This window comes from Psammomys obesus, unplaced genomic scaffold, assembly GCF_907164565.1.
Source record: "Psammomys obesus unplaced genomic scaffold, mPsaObe1.curated_primary_1811, whole genome shotgun sequence".
NCBI lineage: Eukaryota > Metazoa > Chordata > Mammalia > Rodentia > Muridae > Psammomys > Psammomys obesus.
In genome coordinates, this window is record NW_026585895.1 from 40,955,549 (window position 1) to 40,970,605 (window position 15,057).

The 15,057-nt window shown below is 36.4% G+C and overlaps 1 protein-coding gene across 1 annotated transcript in view; it reads left to right on the forward strand.

Moving 5' to 3' along the window:
- Lrp1b (LDL receptor related protein 1B) overlaps window positions 1–15,057 on the forward strand; it is a 2,073,786-nt gene that overhangs the window by 1,072,628 nt on the left and 986,101 nt on the right. The window lies entirely within an intron of this gene.

Sequence of the window (15,057 nt, forward strand, 5' to 3'; positions counted from 1 at the left end):
CAATGAAGAGCCACCATTTTGTCAACTAATTTCTGTTTTGTAATTTATTGTTTATGAACAACTCCTGAGTCTGAGACCACCTTTGGAGGCTTTTTAACAGTTATATTAGTGAAAGTAAGCAGTTGACATCAGAATCAATACAATGATGAATTGCTAAGTTCCTGTGGACATGAAGTTTTACATACAGACCACTTTATTACAGCTTCCAGTTAACTCTTCATATTCTCTAAAGCACCCTTAACATACACACATTTTTAGAAACTGATAAAATTGGCTTTTAAAAATGTGAGGAGAGACTTTGTGGATTCCAGTGTAATTTGTTGGGCAGTGTTGTGTTTTCTCTTGGTCTTTGTTTTCTATTTGTCAGCATAAATTGATATAGTTTATTCTCCATTGCACATATAAGTTACATTCTGTCATACTGAATCCCATAAAAATAATGCAGAAATAACTTCTCTGAGTTTTTGTGATGAACTATGTAATATTTTTGGAGTGAATTTCCCAACTTAATTACATTTTTTCTTAGTCTTGTGTTCCCTAAGCATACAGTAACTAATAGAAGAGAGTTCAGCCGCAAGGTTTTTGGAGGCATAGTTTAAAATGTTGCTGCTGAAGCACACGTATGTGCTCAGTGTTTGTATATGATGTGACAAAGGTCTAGTCTCCAATACCCTCTGTAGTATTTAGTCAGCCTTGGTGGTGATAGATATCTACCAAAATGACTGTGCATGCTTATACCCTATCAAACTCACTTCCTACCCTCCCAGCTTTGTAAAGAAGATTCATTAAACAAGGAAGAGCACTCAAGAACAAATGGGAACTTTGTTTTATTGATAGTTCTATTAAGGTTTGTGTGTGTGTGTGTGTGTGTGTGTGTGTGTGTCCTTAAATGTTTTTTTTAAGTTTAATGTATGATTATAAGATTGCTATAATACAGAATTTTTTTCTTTTTTCTTTTTATTTATTATTAGTTACATTTTAACTCTGTATCCTAGCTGTATCCCGCTCCCTCATTCCCTCCAAATCCCCCAGCCTTCCTCCCTCAGCTCCTCCCTGCCCCTTTCCAAGTCCACTGATTGGGGAGGACCTTCTCCCCTTTCATCTGACCCTGTTTTATCAGGTATCTTCATTACTGACTGCAAAGTCCTCCTCTGTGGCCTAATAGGACTGCTCCTCCCTTGGGAGCCTGCCATTGAGTACCTGTCAGAAATAGTCCCTGTTGTCCTTACTATGGGAAACCAATTGGTTACTAAGCTACCAGGGGCTTCATCCAAGCAGAGGTTCTAGGTTACATCCATACATAGTCCTTGGTGGAGTGTCAGTCTCAGAAAAGACCCCTGTGGCCCAGATATATTTGGTCCTTATGGAGCTCCTATCCTTTCCAAGTCATACTACCTCCCCCTTCTTTCATATGATTCCCTGCACTCTGCCCAAGGTTTGGTTATGAGTCTTAGTATCTGCTTTGATACACTGCTAGGTAGAGTCTTTCAAAGGCCCTCTGTGGTAGGCTCCTGTCCTGTTACTTGTTTTCTCCTACATCCAATGTATATCCCATTTGTCTTTCTAAGTGAGGATTGATCATCTTAAATGTTATTCATTTATTCCTTCATGTGAAAAAAATGTATTGTTTTTCTTTGATTTATGATTACAAATCTGTCTTTTCAGGCACTGTATATAAATGAAAGATATCACTCTGGATTCTTCATTGTCTTATATTTTAGATTATAAAAGAAAATAAATATTATGGGTAGTTGTACTGTGCAAATAAATTGTGACATTATTCTTCATTATATGTTTCTATTCTCTATGTTAACAAATATGTATTTCCATTAATTTCTAAAATGTTAACTTCTTCCAATGAAAAATAAAGAACTTAATCTAATTATACTCAAAAAATTTGGATCATACTAATAAGAGGCATATGTAATTCATTGACATTATTTTATTGTTAATTCTTTCCTGGAAAGGATACTTATTCTTTTCTTTCCATGTCCCCCCACCCCCATGCACACACCCTTCTGCATTAGAGGCAGACTTGCCATAGCTTTCAGTCACTTCAGTCTGGAGGATCTAAAAGTTATTTTATATCTCTCACTTGCACTTCTGGGTTTTAATGCTTCTTTGTCTTATAAGAATTTTAACAACCCAGGAGAAAAAAACATGATAATATTTGAATAATAATAGTAATATGTAATGGAAATAATTTATAGGCTGTCAACATGAAATCTCACACCACTTATCCTAGCCAATGAGAGATTTACAATATATGTTTCCTCCATTCTTGCATTTTTACTGCTTATTATCAATAATGATGACATATCTCCTTAAGCTAAATTATAGTTTGAGCTGTATTATGTATTTTTTATTTAGAAACTGTTTCCTACTAAACAAATTAACTACATCTTGACCAATTAAATCTCCTACGGGTCAGATGAAGGTCCAGTAGTAGGCTATATATAATCTGAGCTAAGAAGACTTTTAATGTCAGTTACATAAAAGGCATTGATAAGTGAGATGTGAAGGTAGATACTATAAAAATGAAATGAGCAAAAGAGGGAGAAAGCGAATGGTGTGGTAATGCATAAAGATCAAGAAAGTAGGGGATGGAGAAAGGGTAAAAAGGAGGAGACTGGAGAGAATGTACATTGAGTAGTGTGATGGTAAGGCCAGATAATAACATTTAAAAAGAAAAAAAAAAAAAAAAAACGACTGGGAAATGTAGGTGAGCAGAGCCAACTCCTGAAGGCTGTGATTCAGTAGGCAAAGCGACTTTTCATCTTGTGGGAAGTAACATCAAAAACTTCGATATGAGGGAGAGGACCACAGTTGGGATACAAAGTGAATAAATAATAATAATAAAAAAGAAAAGAAGACAATGTGGTGAGATAGGTGTACATGGATGGCAGGGCAGAGGACTATTACAATGTGATAAAGCTACACATCAGGGAGGGGTGACAGACATGGTCTTCATAAGGAGCAGGTGGACCAAAGGAGAACTCTGTTTCTCCTCTGAAGCAGACTAAATGGCTGCCATCAAAGAAACTGAGCAGATAACTCAGATTTTCTCATTGGATGTGTGAGTCAGCAAAGATTTCATGTGTGCCCAGTGAAGGCTCTAAGCATTTTAGTACAGACAGCAATTAGAAAGCTCAAGACTCTACCAAGATTTTACATAACGTTGCTTAGAAAGGACTGAGTAATACATGTCTAGATGTTAAGCAATAGTCAATCTTGAGGTTTAAAAACAAGAGGAATGCTTAAATTAGTAAGTAGAGCTCAGGGACTGGGGAAAACCATTTCCTTGCATTAAAGCAAAGCTCATATGGACAGACATAATGTTTTACAGCCATGTGGTCAAGTAGATGACAAATTCCTGATTGTTTTTCCATAATCTTCACAGAAAAGCACACACTATCCATTCCTTACAGTGGGAAAAGAAGGGTAATACTGGAATATCCTTTGTGTGTGGGGTGATTGTACCAGGAAATTTATGGTTCCTTACAAGATTTATGAGATTTGCTGCTGGGTGTATCATCTCAGAGGACAGCTATGCTAGGCTCCTGACTACAAGCATAGCAGAGTATCATTAATAGTTAAAAGTTCATCATTCATAGTTCATGGTTAACAGTTAATAGTTGGTTCTCTCTCATGGAGTGGATCTCAGGCTGGGCCAGGCATTGTTCGGACATTACCTCAATATCTGCTCTATCTTTATCCCTACACTTCTTGTAGGCAGGGAATATTTTGGGTCCAAGTATTGGTAGGTATGTTCCCCTCCCTCCACTAAGAGTCCTGTCTAGTTAGAAGGGGTCCTCTTCAATTTGCATGACTCCTGCTACTAGTAGTCTCCCTCCGAGTCATTTTCATATCCTCCCAGAAACCCACCCTGTCCAAGGTCTCCAGCTCGTTTTACCGAGCTGTCTCTGCTCACAGCTTCTTTTCTCTTTGCAGGCCCTCTGTACTCAAGCACCCCACTTCTACCCTGGTTTGATCTACACATCATTTCTTTTTGCTTTCCTTCTTCTACCTTGTTTTCTCTCTTTAATCACTTCTACTTATTTTTCCTTCTGAGTGAGATTTAATCATGCTCCCTTGGGTTGTCCTTGTTACTTGTCTTCTTTGGGTTTGTGTATTATAGCATGTTTATCCTGAACTATATGGCTAAAATCTGTTTATAAGTGAGTACATACAATATGTGCCTTTTTGTCTGGGTTACCTTACTCAGGATGATCTTTTCTAGTTCCATCCATTTGGCTGCAGATTATATGATTTCCCTGTTTCTAATGCTGAGTAACAGTCCATTGTAAATGTCCCACATTTTCTTTTTCCATTCTTTGGTTGAGGGATATCTATGTTGCTTCTAGATTCTGGCTATTACAAATAAAGCTGCTGTGAATATAGTTGAGAAAGTGTCCCTGTTGTATGTTAGAACATCTCTTGAGTATATACCCAGCAGTAGTATATCTGGGTCTTGTGGTAAGGCTATTCCCAATTTTCTGAGAAAGCACCAGATTGATTTCCAAAGTGGTTGTACAAGGTCACATTCCCACCATCAATGGAGAAGGGTTCTCCTTTCTCCACATCCTCTCTAGCATGTGCTGTCACTTGAGTTTTTGATCTTAGCCATTCTGATGGCTGTAAGATGGAATCTCAGAGTTGTTTTGATTTGCATTTCCCTGATGACTAAGGACATTGAGCATTTCTTTAAGAGCTTCTTGGCCACAAGAGATTCTTCTGTTGAGAATTCTCTGTATCCCATTTAAAATTGGATTATTTGGTTTGTTGGTGTTTACTTATTTGAGTGCTTTGTATATTTTGGATATTCTTTGTTGGAGGCAGGGTTGGTGAAGATCTTTTCCCAATCTGTAGGCCGCTGTTTTGTTCTATTGACAGTGTCCTTTGCTTTTATATGTTGCCTGCTTTTTGATCACTTGCCCCTGGCAGAGCTGCCTTCCCAAGACACAGCTGAAGAGGAAGGACAACATGCTCAGTCTTCTTATGACTTAATGAGCTGGGGTTGGTGGTGAGGGGCAATGTACTTTTCTGATGAATAGGGGAAACAGAATGGGGGAAAAGGGAGGGAGGGACCAAAAGGAAAGGAGGGAGCTACAATTGAGATGTAAAGTGAATAAATAAAAAATAAATAAATTTAAAACATTTTGAAAAGAATCTCATGAGAGAACTGTGTTCCACAGAAAAGGAAACTAATAAAAATAGTAGACAGACCTCTGTGAGTTCAAGGCCAGCCTGCTATACAGAGTAAGTTACAGGACAGCCAAGGATGCCCAGAAAGAACTTGTCTCAAAACAAACAAACTAAACTAACAAAAACCAAAATCCAAATTTAAAAACTCCCTAATACTACACATTTGATAAGTATCCTAAAACACTTTCCAAATAACAGAAACTTGTTATCAAAATATTTCAAGAGAGTTTTGTAAAAAGACATAATAATTTAAAACTAATGTTAACAAAACCTGTAATTAACAAGTAGACATGGTAAATGTAGCTATAATTTATAATACTCAGTTTGGAAGTATCAAGTAAGAGATTCTGGAGAGAATAATCCTGGCAATGTTCTGAAGTTTTATATCTTATGTACACATTGCTTACTTTTTGTGGCATCCACTGACCTTCAAATATCCCCTCGTTCAGTCTAAACAGGTTCAGTCTAAACCTGATGTTACCTGAAACAGCAATGAGAACACATAATTAAAGTTATAACAAAAGTTAGTGTCATAACTTCTTATCAGTGTAGTGTTCATCTCATGAAATACTTGAAATGATCATGTTATCTAATAGACCCCTTTTTGATTGAGCCAAGCCCATAATACTTTACCTTTCAGCACTACACATACAACATCCTGAATCCTTCCAGAAGGTTTAAAAATGTGAGAGGCTTTTATTATTTGCATATTTCACATAATTTACTCACTACCAAAAGAAAATAAAATTTCTATGTACTGAATATGGATTATCTATCAGTATTTTCTTATTTTGCATTTTTTTCAATGAAAAATTACAGTTGGTTATCATTACAACAATATAACAAAAAATATTTATTTAAAATAATTTTTTCTTTTCGAAATTTCACCCATATGAACTAACCCAAAGATATATACTATATGCTACACTCAAGTGTGAAAGAGATAGACCAATCACACATATATGCACATATATACATATTCAATGTTCTATAGATTTAATCTTTGTGGAAAATACAGGCAATTTTATGTAACTGCTTATATTTCTTAAAGTATCATTATAAAGATCTTTTTTTCTTTATTAATTACACATTATTCACTTTGTATCCCCCCCGTGGTTCCCTCCCTCCTTCCATCCCAATCCCTCCCTTCCTCCATCCTCTGCATGCATGTCCCTCCCCAAGTCCACTGATAGGGGAGGACTTCTTTTCCTTCCTTCTGATCCTAGTCAATTAGGTCTCATCAGGAGTGGCTGAGTTGTCTTCTTCTGTGGCCTGGTAATGCTGCTTCCCCCTCAGGGGGAGGTAATTAAAGAACAGGCCAATCAGTTCATGTCAAAGACAGTCCCTGTTCCTATTACAATGGAACCCACTTGGATACTGAACTGCCATGGGCTACATCTGTGCAGGGGTCTTAGGTTATCTCCATGCATAGTTCTTGGTTGGAATATCAGTCTCAGGAAAGACCTCTGTGCTCAGATTTTTTGGTTCTGTTGCTCTCCTTGTGGAGTTCCTGTCCTCTCCAGATCTTACTGTTTCCTATTTCTTTCCTAATAATATTACTACATTATTACATTTTCAAAAGTTTAAATTGTTGTATATGGGAACAGTACAAAATTAATATATTAATTAATAGCCATATCACTATACATTTGTTTGAAAACTTTAAAAAATATTTCATTGCTACTTAACTCTGTCAGTGAGGAGGAAATACAGGTAACTATACATAACTTGTTAATAGATGTGGAAGTATTGTCCCATTTCAGTGATAGATCAATATTTTTTCATAAATTTAAAATGTATTTATTTCTTTTTTTATCTATTCAAAATATGTCAACATGCAGGAGCCTACCACAGAGGGCCTCTGAAAGACTCTACCTAGCAGTGTATCAAAGCAGATGATGAGACTCATAATCAAACTTAGGGCAGAGTGCAGGGGATCTTAGGAAAGATGGGGAAGTTAGTATGACATGGAGAGTACAGGAGCCCCACAAGGAGAGCAACAGAACCAAAATATCTGGGCACAGGGGTCTTTTCTGAAACTGATACTCCAACCAAGGTCCATTCATGGATATAACCTAGAACCCCTGCTCAGATATAGCCCATGGCAGTTCAGTGTCCAAATGGGTTCCCTAGTAAGTGGAATAGGGACTGTCTCTGACATGAACTCAGTGCCTGGTTCTTTGATCACCTCCTCCTGAGGGGGGAACAGCCTTGCCAGGCCACAGAGGAGACATTGCAGCCAGTCCTGATCAGACTGATAAGCTAGGGTGAGATGGAAGGGGAGGAGGACCTCCCCTATCAGTGGTCTTAGAGAGGGGTATAGGGGGGAATAGGGAGGGAGGGTGGGATTGGGAGGAAATGAGAGAGGGGGCTACAGCTGAGATACAAAGTCAATAAAATGTAATTAATTTTATTTTAGCTAAAAAATTTAACTAAAAAATATTTCAACATGAACATGAACCATGTACAACATGAAACACCAATTTGAATTTATTATCTTCTAATTGTGTCATCATTCATCAAAGCAATTTCTAATTTAAAATAAAATTGAAATGTCAACATTATTGAAAGAGACAAACATATAGAGGAATCTAAACAGAGTACTCCAATACACACACAAAGAATTTTATGAAGACAGCAACTTGAAGACACAATTGATAAATCCTTTGAGATATATATTTATAAACTTTCAACTGAAATTTTAATATTCCACATTAAGAACATTTTGTTGCAGTACCTCCAAATTATACTTTCACAATTGCATTGCATCCCTTTAATCGCTATTCAGTCATTATTCAACAACTGGCTCCTCATTCTGTATGTTCCAATTGTCATTTTAATATAAATACCACTTATACCTAGTTCACAGATGTGCATTTTTATAGCAGGGAAAATGTACCACATGTTCCTTATTCTAATATGTATCTCAACTAATCCCTTGAAGCTATCATAGTATATATTCAATATTTTAATATGTAGCTCCAAGTATTTCTTTATAGAGATCTGAGGAATTAACACTGCAAACGGCATAGGAATGCCTGGACTGAATAAATACCTATACCCTTGTCAAATCTCTATGCTAACATTTTAATATTCACTTATCTACTAAATATAAATACTTTTCAAATATAATTTTCTCGTTATGAATGAGGGTAAGCCACCATTCAGACGTGTAACCTCCACTTCCATTTGCCAATTTTGAAAGGTGATTTCATTTTTAGTATATCTTATATTTATATGTTAAACTAAATTGCTATCTGTTGTCTATGATGCAAATATTTCCGTATCTCTTTTAGTTCTGTTTACTCTAATTTTACTATCCTTGTAAATTTATTTTTAAATTAGTTAAATTTGATAATTTTAAGAGCCACTCTGTTGCAAATTGAAATAAATACTCTATTATCAACTACTGTAATTTTAATTATTCCATGTTTTTCCTCATACTTTAATGGCTTATTTTATATAATCAGAGTCTGTATTTATTTCTTTTTTTAAAAAATAAGCTTGATAGGTCTAGAGTATGATAACTCTATCTAATTTCATAAAATTGTAGAATTTTTGTATTTGTTTCTAAATGACATGAACCAGCTTTTCTCTACAAAAAGAAGACGTTTGTTCCTTTTTGTTTCACACAGGAAATGTCTTGATTCCTCAGGATTTTTGTATTTAAAGGATATTGCTTTTGTTGTTATAATACAGTTCCTCTTTTAGATACTACATTCTTTTTAAGATTACTTGTTTTTTTCTTGTTGTTTAAATTCTTGGTTTTGTTTGACTCAAAAGAAAAACTTTTGAACATAACGATAATTTCAGATTTATATTCATTTTTCTTCTTTTCTTATGTACTTTTTATTCATAATCATAAACTTAACTCTGCAATCCAACTAGAATTGGAGGGGAATGAGGATATTCACTTTTCTTATCATCTTTGATCAATTTAGCTTCTAGCTCCAGAATAGTGTTTTTAAAAATTCTAATTGTATCTTTCCTTTTTCTTAGTTTAATGGCATACATTACATGTGGTGACATATGTTCATCCTCACCCATATTCATATTCATTTTCTGCCCTAATAGTGCCTCATAATAACAGTTAATAAAAGTTAGGCTTTCCAGGAACTCTCTGTGAATTCCATATCCCCTTGTGCCCATCATTAGCTTTAGATTACAGGCTTCTGTTCCCATGTCCAGCTTCTGTTTATTTTGATTATTAAGTTCTCTATCAAATTTCCTTTGGGATTTTGGTAAAATGAATCTTTACTGTAGTAATTAGAAACAATGGGGTGCCATTACGTGTGTGGTAGTTGCCAGCATCTCTGCTTATTTCATGATTTTAATATGAAATAATCTTACCCTTTATGTACAACATTTTCTACTGTGTTTTATTGGATTATCAATCATGTACTTTTCTGCACCATTTTATTTCTTTTTTGATATTCCACTTCAATTTCTGTGGTGTATTGTCTTCCAATAAAGTAGAATCTTTTCTTCATCAAAACATTATATAGGGAAGGGTGCACCTAACAAATGACAACATCTATAGAGACAAGGAACCAATATAAAATGTTGTAAAGTTTGAAGATCATTATGTTTTCTATACAAAACAATATATGAGGAAGAATGAGGTGGTGTTTTTCTTTGTTTTGTTTTGTTTTCTCAAAGGAGTGTTAGAGTTAAACTGTATCATCAGCAAAGAGTTTAGTGAGAAGGTAGATGTTGACCACACTACAAAAGACGGGCATGGGCAATGAAGCTACAAAGAGAAAGGTCAGGTCAGGCCACACAGAGAAAGACACGATGAGTTTCTGAAATGAAGAGAATCTTCTACGAAAGAATGAAATAACCAAAGAAACTCCTGGGCTGAGAATGAATACAGGACTTGAGTGAGGAAAGGTAGCAACATTCTTGGAGGGCCCGCAACAGATTCCCCAGCAGAAAATAGGTATCAATATCCTAAGAAGTTTCTTTGTTTTCTGTGCAGACATGGCCTTAGAAAAATTCAACGTGTCAGAAACACAATTTCTTCCAGTGTCTTCCACTTTTTTTTACTGCCCTTGTATATTAAGAAACACATACTTTCTGCTGTGTTCTGGCTATGAGCTGACTGCAGTGCAACTGGGATTCTGCGGATAATGGGAGACATAAATAGATATTTTAAGGGATCACTCAAGCTATCAGTGAAATAAAAGTGCAGCAACGTAAATGCTGAATAAAAAGTCCACTTCCTTGCTTCTCTCTCTGTGTGTTTTTCCTTCCTAAACTTTTCCAGTATTTTAGGATAGCTCCACATACATCTGCTCTCTTCATCTATTAATCATCTATGCACTTCTGTGCACTGATAGACCTTCTATTCTGTCCTCCATCCATAACCTTCTCAGGGAATGGGAAAGAGGAAATGAGCCATGGCAGTTTTACACTCAGAACATGTGTTGCTAGCATCCTAGTGGTTTGAAGAGGTCAACATAACAATTTTTCAAAATAATATAAATTGTAGAAGTTTTCAGACTCTCCGTACTTTCACAAAGAAGACTGATATTTTGGACATAAAATATTGTGCATGTTTTTTTATTCTCTGTATACTTTGGTTTAACCTCTAATGTTTCTCTCATTTCATTTATTTAATATCCAGATTTTTTCAATATCTTTTTCTTATTGTATAAATCACCTAAGGGATAATAGTGAAAAAAATATTGTTTTCTTTCTGGGTCAGTAAACATGCAGCCCAGAAAGAGACAAGTGAAGATTAGTAGCCCAGGATACAGATATTGTTGATTTTATATTTTTGCTCTGTATCTGTAAAATCCATCTCTTTCACTCATCTCAAGATTTTGTAGTATAAAAATTAAGACTTGTTCCTTTCCTTATGTGTAAATGCTACACAGCTACTATTTAGATGTCTTACAGAATATTGAAACCTTTGCTTATACGTTGCTTCATTTGTTTTTTGTTTTGTTTTTTATTTTAATCCATCCTTTGAAACATTATTTTTAGGTATTGGAGATAATTAAGTCAGTGAAGTAATTGCCTAAGAACTGAAGTGTGAGAAACAGAGTATGGTCCCTAGCACTGACATCAAATGATTAGTTAGGTAATGCACACAAGTAATGCCAGAACTGAGGTGAGACAAAACCATCCCTGGAGCTGACTGACCATCAGGACTTTTGGCCAATTAGAGACTTCGTCTCAAAGGAAGTGGACAGTATTCCTGAGTATGACATCCAAGGTTGTAGTCCCCTATCTATCTGTAAACACACGAATGAATACACACACGCGCACACACTTTCATTATTTCTTCAATCTAATAAGTTTAAGTAATGCAAGAGATTAAAAAAAAAAAAAGAGGGAAAAGTCAGCCAAGATAATCAAGTATGGAAGTTGGTCTATGGAAAAGGATGTGTTACTGCCTTCCCTTTCTTTCATATGATTCCCCGCACTCTAACCAAGGTTTGGTTATGAATCTCAGCATCTGCTTTGACACACTGCTGGGTACAGTCTTGCAGAGGACATCTGTGGTAGGCTCCTGTCTTATTTCCTATTTTCTCCTTCTTTCAATGTCCATGCTGTTTGTCTTTCTGAGTGATGATTGATCATCTTACCCAGGGTCCTCCTTCTTGCTTAGCTTACTAAGATCTGTAGAGGACAGGAGCTCCACAAGAAGAGCAACAGAACCAACATATCTGGGCACAGGGGTCTTTTCTGAGACTTATATTCCAATCAAGTACCATTCATGGAGATAACCTAGAACCCCTGCTCAGATGTAACCCATGACAGCTCATTATCCAAGTGGGTTCCCTAGTAAGGGGAACAGGGATTGTCTCTGACATGAAATCAGTGGCTGGGTCTTTGCCCCTCCAAGGGGGGAGCAGCCTTGCCAGGCCACAGAGGAGTACAATGCAGCTTGTCTTGATGAGATCTGATAAGCTAGGATTAGATGGAAGGGGAAGAGGACCTCCCTTATCAGTGGACTTGGAGAGGGGCATGGGAGGAGATGAGGGAGGGAGGGTGGGTTGGGAGGAAATGAGAGAGGGGACTACAACTGGGATACAAAGGGAATAAACTGTAATGCATATAAAAATAAAAATTTAATTTTAAAAAACAGAGATGTGTTTATCCACACTAATATTGTCTGATAGAAAGTAAATAATGAAAGAAGGATATTTATAATCTCTTCAATGATATTAAAGTAAGAACAACAAAATGAGTGCATAAGAAATTCCTAAATTCTATGAGATCATTAAACTTTATTTTATTTTAGCACCAATTTTAGTTTCTTCTTGGCCATGTATTTTTTATTTTATATTTGAAAAAAAGTATTTCTTTTACTCCCTAAAGATTCAGACATTAAATGGAAAAATATAACTCAAGTGTTTTATGTTTCCTTTACCTTTCCTTTCTTTTATTTCCCCTCTTGCTCATTCTATTAAAAAATCAAAAGCAATAAACAATATAGTACTGGTATAAAAAATGTACATGTAGACTAATGGAATAAAATTGAAGACCAAAACACAAGTACAGATAGCTACAGTCTTCTAATATTTGACAGAGATGCCAAAAGCATGCTTTGGAGAAAAAGCAGAAAAGATATTATCTTCCACAAATGAAGCTGGGAAAACTGGACATCCACATGTAGAAAGAGATAATAAATTACATCTGTATATATCAACATTCAAAAAAAAAAAAAACACATGTATCTAAGATCTAAATGTGAAGCCCCAAACACTGACATTATTAGAAGAAAATAATGGCAGAAACTTATTAGATAGAGGTGTAGAAAAGGACTGTCTGAATATGAACCCATTTGTATCAAGAATTTAGCCACAAAATTGACAAGTAGAATTTTATAAAACAAAAAGTTTCTCACAGATAAACAAACAGTCCATTTAACGAAGCAGAAACCCACAGAAGGAAAGAACACCTTTGTTGCCATACTTACGGCAAGGTATGAATACCAGCAACATATAAAATATTAAAAACAATTACCAATTCAAAAAAAAGTGGGCCAGAAAATGGAACACAAAATTCTCAATAGAAGAAAACAAAATGAATAAGAAATATTTTTAAATGTTCATTGTCCCTTTCAATTGAAGAAATTATCAATTTTTACCTCATTTTTTTAATTTTTCACTCATATATTATATTCCAACCACAGTTTTCCTCCTCCTCACATTGCAGTCCCTCCCTCTTCCCATTTCCCCTCTCCTTCAGATCTACTCCTCCATGTCCCTTCAGAAAAGGGCAGGCTTCCCAGGGATAGCAATCATAGCTTATCAAGTAATAATAAGGTTAGGTACATCCTCTTATATGAACAAGGCAACCCAGTAATCGGAAAGAGTCCTGAAAGCAAGTAATATAGTCAGAAATATTCCTGACCTCACTGTTAGGAGTCCCACAAGGACAAGAACCTACAAAATTATAACATATGCAGAGGACCTAAGTCAGACACATGCAGGCTGTCAGTTCAGTCTCTGTGGGATCCTATGGGCCCAGATTCATTGATTTTGTAGGTTTTCTTATTGTGTCCTTGACCCCTCTGGCCCCTACAATCCTTCTTTTCCTTCATTGGGATTCTTCAAGCTCTGCCTAGTGTTTGGCTATGGGTCTCTGTATATACTCCTAGAAGTTGCTAGATGAAGCCTCACTGATGAGAATTTTGCTAGGCTTGTCTGCAAGTAGAGCAGAGCATCATTAAGAGTCATTTCATTGATTTTTTTTTTCAGTTATGTTAGGTTTTATCTGAGGTCTCCAGGCTATCCACCCTCTAGCTCCTAGCCCTCCAAACAGTGTCAGGCATGGACTCCCTGTCCTGGCATGAGTCTCAAGCTAGACCAGTCATTGCTTGGCCACAACCACAATTTCTGGACCACCTTTACCCAGCACATATTGATGGCAGGACAAAATGTAGGTCAAATGTTTTGTACCTGGGTTGGTATCCCAATCGCTCCACTGAAAGTACTGCCCAGTTAAAGTTTGTACTCTGTATCTCCATTTCTATAGTCTTAGCTATATTTATCCTTGTAGATTCCTGGGGGTTTCCATTGCACTAGGTTTCTATCTCACCCAGAAATGCCCCCCAATCCAGTTGTTTCTCCCTCCATTCTCCCACCTGATCCCTCCTGTTTTCATTGCTATCCTGATACCCAAGGTACTTACTAGGTATTTAATGTCTGTGGTTATTTGTACTGTAACATACATTTGGAAAACTTCTAAGTTAAACATCGATGACATATAAGAGAAAATGTACAATATCTGGGTTTTGGAGTTTGGGTTACCTTATTTGGGATGATTTTTTTCACTATTTTATTCCTATGAATCCACGAATATGAGGTATCTTTCCATCTTATTTTTTCAGTTTTATTTCAGTGTTTCTTACTCTGGCTACTGGGAAAATGTCATATGTGTGTGGTCTCTATTAAAGAGTTTTTCTGCAGTCTGGCGATTGACACAAAGAAATAGAGACGGGCTAGAAGCCAAGGCTAACAGTAACATTTGGAAAGAACCACAGGGACTGAGGATTCACACTAAGAGACAGAGTTCCCCAAGGAGGAGAGGTAGGGTGGGAGGAAGGACTCCTGAAAGGGGGCTGCTACAACACTAAGAGTAATTCTGGAGGTAACAGAATGGAGGCTAGGAAGTGTAGTGAAAATCCTCCATCTAAATCCAAACCCAGTGTGATCACTGGGGGTTTCCTGGGAGAATCTGTTTCTGTAGGTTAGTGGTTGAAGCAAATAATTGGAGATTGTCTAGACAGGAAGGTTGCGATGTTTGTGGAAAATAGTGTGGGGGTTTCTGGGTGAACTCCAAGAGGTGGAGTTCCTAGCGTATAGAAGTAGTATATGAGATGGGACTAATAAGACC